This window comes from Eleutherodactylus coqui, unplaced genomic scaffold, assembly GCF_035609145.1.
Source record: "Eleutherodactylus coqui strain aEleCoq1 unplaced genomic scaffold, aEleCoq1.hap1 HAP1_SCAFFOLD_19, whole genome shotgun sequence".
Lineage (NCBI taxonomy): Eukaryota > Metazoa > Chordata > Amphibia > Anura > Eleutherodactylidae > Eleutherodactylus > Eleutherodactylus coqui.
The window spans coordinates 1,225,851-1,232,567 of NW_027102012.1; positions in this window are offsets into that span (position 1 = coordinate 1,225,851).

Consider the following 6,717-nt stretch of genomic DNA (forward strand, 5'->3'; position numbering starts at 1 on the left):
GTAGCATCAACAGTCCATTGGCACTGCGCATACTCATCAGGCGACTGCTCATCTGATTACCTGCGTGGAGAAGACATAGACGTTAGCACACTCCTCGTAAGACAAGATGACAATGGACATTTCCTATATGGGAGTTCTTGGTGTCTGGATCAGTCGACGTAATGTAAAGACTGGTTCATTAATCAGCTTACTCTACCTAGTGGCTAATGATTAACCTTCTAGTGTGATGGGTTATTCGTCTTTAGGGTCTGGAGGAAGTAGTTGACTATACTAATAGATCACAGACTGAACATGAGTCAACACTGTGACGTAGCAGCAAAAATGAAAAACACAATTCTGTGATGTATTAAGAGAAGCATAGAGTCTAGATCATATGAGGTAATTATCTCCCTCTACTCTTCCTTAGTCAGACCTCAGCTGGAATACTGTGTCCAGTTCTGGGCACCCCAATTTTTAAAAAAATAGACAAACTGGATTAAGTTCAGAGAAGAGCTACCAGGATAGTGAGCGGTCTGCAAACCATGTCCTGTTAGGTACGGTTAAAGCATCTGGGAATGTTTAGCTTGCAAAAGTGAAGGCTGAGAGGAGACTTAATAGCGGTCTACAAATATCTGATGGGTTGTCACAGTGCAGAGAGATCAGCCCTATTCTCATCTGCACAAGGAAAGACTAGAAGCAATGGGATGAAAGTAAAAGGGAGGAGACACAAATTAGATAGTCGACAGTCAGGGTGATCAATGGGTGGAACAGGTTACCACGGGAGGTGGTGAGTTCTACTTCAATGGAAGTCTTCAAACAGAGGCTGGACAGACATCTGTCTGGTATGATTTAGTGATCCTGCATTGAGCAAGGAGTTGGACCGGATGACCATGGAGGTCCCTTCCAAATCCACGATTCTATGATATTTATGGGAACTATAAAAAGATTTTCCAAACCTGGCATCCATTTTTTTGGTCCTTAGGAACATAAAGTAAAAACTAAAACAATGTAAGGTACAATATACTGTGTATAATTCAAGTTGACTCCTCTGACTTTCTTGATGTAGGTAGTGGGACCCTTAGTGGTCATCTATTGTGGTGACGGGTTGAGTAATGTCTGTTTGGCAATCAAGGTCAGGTTTCCAGCTAAAGGATTTTCAGATCTCCTGATGATACAATATAGAATAGAGCCAGCGGATTTCCATTTCATCCCAATGTATTTTTACACCATATTATGCACCACGCCTGTTCTTTTTGCAATGTTTTGCCACATCGACTGTTAACGCTTTACCATACAAGCAAGCTATAGGAACCTTTCCTAAAAATGGTTCTTGCCACCATTTGGTCAGTTTTTTTTTTACTTCTTCCATGACTGATATGATAAATTCTTTTTGCTTTATAGCGAGTCATCCACCAGCATATTTCCATTCAAATCCCTCTTCTTCCTTGCAGGGCTAATAGAAATCAACCTTTACAAGTCTAAAAGGAGCCTAAGGGTGGCTTCACCTGTGCCAACTATTGGCTGAAAAATCGTTCGAACTAGCAATTTTGACTGATAGTTTTTCTGTGCAATAACGCAGGATTCGATTGAGCGAGAAATTGCTCATTGATCATTTTGTTTTGGCTAAGTGTAACAAAGCAACTAGTGAGTTCTCATTGAACAACTGTTTGTTCACAGTAAACGGAGGTTGACAGCCGGAAGAGATCTCCAGCGCGCTTCGCCTCCATTAACTGAACGACTATCGCTCCTGTGTGAAAGTACAGAAGTCTTAGTTGTTGGAATGGCTTTCGAACGCTTACATACCCGAAAGTCATCCTGTGAAAAGCTACCCTAAGAAAAGAAAATGGTGGCTTCCATTACCGGTTATGCAGTTATTTTTTGTTAGAAGCTGTAGGGGTGGGCACCCCGCCATGGCACTTTCTGACTGTGTGATATCTGCTAGTTATATTATCAAGTTGATGGCAATGTTATTAAAATATCCAGTACAACCTAACTGATAGAAGTGTCCAGTTATATGTAGTCAATAGAGACCTGTACTTTGTGCCCAAGGCAGTGGCTCTTGGTGATGCCACGTAAGTATGCAGCGATGGTACTCTGGGCGAGGATCCAACTTTACATCACAAGATAACTGCAAGACAGAAAAGAAAATGTTCTCCTATATTCAGTCATATTCACCTATTTTTCTTGTTGTATTTCAATCATCTGTCCAACTTTAAATACCATCTACGAGAGTGAAGAGCGGCAGCTAGGAGCATCTGAAAAAACAGACACATCTATGTATTACACAGACATGCCACTGATAGCAATGGACAAGTGTAGAAGTTCCCCTTGCTGTCTTTTCCCTCATAGATTCCAGTGGTTTGCTTGGGGTCCAGCAGTTGGACAAACTGGGATTAGCTTATTTTTAATGAGGGTCCCTTCTAACAAAAAGGAATGGTCTAAAGAGGACTTTGTAAATATATAGCATTACTTATCTTGTACTGATCATGACTTACAGTCTGCATTATAATCAAGAGCTGTGCCCATAATTCTGCTGGTCCCCATTGCACTCCTATGATGCAGTGAAACTATTCAGTGCCTGATGTGAAAATCACATTTCCCAAATATGCCAATATATATCCAGACATACATCCAGTAATAAATCATAGGGTATTTTGGCAATGAAACCTGAAGAATTGGGAATGCAGCTCTGGAGAATAATACAGGATGTAACTCCGTACAAGTGGAGCTGGTGTTCTGCTTGCATACCAATTAAATTACTAGTTTCTTCAAGCACAAAAATAAGCCATGGTGAAATTGAGCATTACACACAGCCCATTAAAATGAGTAAGAGGTCTGTGTAATGCAGGGCAGGTCAAGTCCTCCAGATCAGGAGACATTCTTTCTAACTGCTCTCCACTCCTCAGGAGACAGGGACCCTCAATGCCCTCTTCTAATCTAATTTTGGATTCCTATGAGGCTTTTTCTTTCTGTCATTATACAAGAGCGCCACCTGCTGGCTAAAACCAGCACTGCAGTATGTGGTGTACCTAAGAGGCTCTGATGACGGAGCAGCCGACAATATACAGTAAAAATACCCTGTCGGACGTCTTCAGGCTTTAATCAGAATGTCGGAAGCTGTCAGACAGTTGATTGGAAAGGGTTAACTCATAATTCCCTAATAGGGTACACGAAAATGTTTTTTTTTTTAAAACAGTACAACCCCTTTAACATAACATCCTCCAATTGTTAGCAACATATTGTAGTAGTGAAATTGGGGAACACAAAGACCGTATAGTGTAAAGTTAGGGTGGTTTTATATCTGCAGCCATGGTTTCACTTTTGTGCTCTGTTCGGGGAGCAGGAAAGGGGAATCTCTGCAACCAAATGGCTCATTCTCTGGACAGCACCACAAGCACCAGACAGACCCCATTGATTATAATGAGGTCCGTCTGTTTTCCACTCGGCTGCCTAACTTTAGATGAAAGAAAAAGCTCTGCATGCAGCACTTTTTCTTCCAGTACTTTGAGCCGAATCTGCGACTGAACCTCCGACTCCGATGTGAAATCGGCCTTAATCACATACACATTTACGTGGAGTTTTTCCTTAAAGCGGTATTCCGGGCGATGGGACATTTTTTCCAGTTTTCACCCATCCAGTGAAAACTGATAGATCAGTGGGATCGTCCGATTGCTGTGCTTGGCTGTTTGCCCCTTTGAAATGAATGAAGCAGACAATAATAGTCGAGCACAGCACTCGGCTATTTCTGTCTGCCCCGTTGAAATGAATGGAGTGGCACTACTCCATTCATTTCAATAGGTCAGACATATAGGCAAACACAGCACAGCACTCGGCTATCTGCCTGCACCGTTGAGAGGAATCAGCCTGTTCTGTGTGACCAGCAGCTCTATTCCCTGCTTCCCTGCAGAAGCGAGACGATGTATGCTGAACTGTGAAATAAGCGGGACGCAGGTCCCCCAGTCTCAGGAACACTGAACACTGGGGGTCCCAGCAGTCATAACCCCACCGTTGAAACATCCCATCGTTGAAAATCCCTCTTAAAGTAAACCTTCAAAATTCTGTCCTTGTACCGAACGAAGTGGAGGGTAAATTACCTGCACTTGTTCTTCTATGCCACGCCTCCCAATCTGCCAGTTTCAGGCCGTGGCTCCACCTGTCCAAGATGGCTACAGCTATTTTCTAACTACCTAATGCACTGCTCTCTGATTGTCCATTGGCAAGTCAGCGAACAGGTATAATGCATCGTTAGTCTAAGACTACCAATACACTGTAGAGATTAGCTAGATTGAAGACTGAATCGGCCATCTTGAATGCCCGAAAAGAGGACCTGGAACTGCAAATTGGAAAGACGGCAGAGAAGAACAACTGCAGATAATATACACACCCACGTTCCTCCTCCGGCTCCATTGCAGAATTTTGTCCAGAAAACTGGAGGGTCACTTTAACATTTACTTATAAAACAAAAACAATATAAGTTTTCAAACAGCGGCAAAGTAATGGAAATTGAGCAGCTATTTTGTGTCTTCATATACAGAGACATTCATGTTGATGTAAAGTCATATAACTGCTTTATATGGTAAATTCTCAAAATAAAGACCCTTTGTACGTGTATAGAGCCGCCTCACTAGACACTTGGACATGAAACACACACTGTTTTAGAGGTGTATAACATTTCCTAATAGGGGTGACTGCAATAAATAGCGATGGAACGGCAGATACGAATTCCGCTCTCCATATAACATGGGCGGTATAAATACCCTGGCTTTGATGATTGTAGGTCTTGGATCCAGGATTCCCTGCATCTTTCTTAGTGCTGGTACGACAAAAAGATTACAGGTAACTACTGCTGACACAGGGTTGCCTAGAGTGAATGGAAGACAAATACCATTAATCAGGAGAAGGCAGGTAGTAAACAACGTAAATTATGTGTAACACGTTCAGGCTTTTACTCCAGAATCCACATTTGATTTTGTAAGATGTAGAAATAGATTTTTCCCTTTAACCTTGTGAATGCACGGTAAGTTCTGATCAATAAGGCCTTTTTCGAGCTGGACCCCTTCAAGACCATAGCGCGACTAGTAAAACCAATGCTTTCCCTTGTATGGGTTAATTTATTAGGCATTACATATGTTGATTGAAAAAACAATCAAAATACTAACGACCACCCGTCTGTCGGTGAGTTACATGCTCCGCCCCTGATCACATGACAGTGACCTCATCAACTAGTTACAGCGAGGTAATGAGGTGCCCCAAGGATGTCTAACCACCACCTAACTAGTTACACCGAGGTAGTGAGGCGCCCCAAGGATGTCTAACAACCAGCTAACTAGTTAGAGCGAGGTAGTGAGGCGCCCTAAGGATGTCTAACAACCACCTAACTAGTTACACCGAGGTAGTGAGGCACCCCAAGGATGTCTAACCACCACCTATCTAGTTACACCGAGGTAATGAGGTGCCCCAAGGATGTCTAACAACCACCTAACTAGTTACACCGAGGTAGTGAGGCGCCCCAAGGATGTCTAACAACCACCTAACTAGTTACACCAAGGTAGTGAGGCACCCCAAGGATGTCTAACAACCACCTAACTAGTTACACCAAGGTAGTGAGGCACCCCAAGGATGTCTAACAACCACCTAACTAGTTACATCCAGGTGGTGAGGCACCCCAAGGATGTCTAACAACCACCTAACTAGTTACACTGAGGAAACACCAACCTCCCAGTAACCATTATTAACCATCTCTGTTCCTCCGGTCATCACAGCCTCATCCTCCGGTTACCCCACAGCCGACAGTCTGCATACAGCGGTCAGTTATCTCGCAGCTGACAGATACCAAGCAGTAGTTACCTCAGAGCTGACAGTGGACAGTTACCTCAGCGCAGCGCTCAGTCACCTCAGAGCTCAGTTACCTCAGCGCAGCGCTCAGTCATCTCAGAGCAGCGCCCAGTCACCTCAGAGCTCAGCTACCTCAGCTCAGACATGACACCATTAATAAAACACAATTGTTAAGCAGACATACATTCCCCATCATCACCCTGACTCACCCTTTCTTTACAGCCTAGTAAGGGTTACCACTAACACATTTAAAACTGACCAATCTACCTTAGGGGGCGCTCACCCCAATGTAATTGCATATGGGTATGTGTATATACAAGCCCATATATATATATATATATATATACACGTATTGGCTCTATCATGTGCATATATGTGGCAAAAATACAACATGCTGCGTTCTGTTTTGCGCTCATGTATTACACAATTCCGATACGCTAATTTGAGAGGAACTGCGTAAGGCAATGCGATTAATTGCCTGCGAGTTACCACCTTTCATACGGGCATACAGAACACACGTAATACATGGTAATCATATGGCGGCCTAATGGATGGACAATCTCAGACAACGGTCCCTCCTCTAAGTACCTCAGACCCACCAAGCCATAATACACAAAGGGGTGAAGCTGTGTCACTCACCTGTTTCAGCTTGAAGGTTTTTTTAAAATGATATCCTCCAGGTCCAACAAATCTGGTTCTCTTGGACAATGGCGCTTGGACAGTGTCTAGAAAACGAAGCAGAAATGGTAACAATTTCTACCATGATATTGCGGGAAAAGTACAGTTCATCCATCAAGTGTACCACTAGCTTCTTAAGAGCAACAGATCAAAGTATGAATAGCTTTTTTCCCCTAATTCAGCATAGAGCTGAAAAAAAATTCTAGAAAATTAAGCATTAGTTTA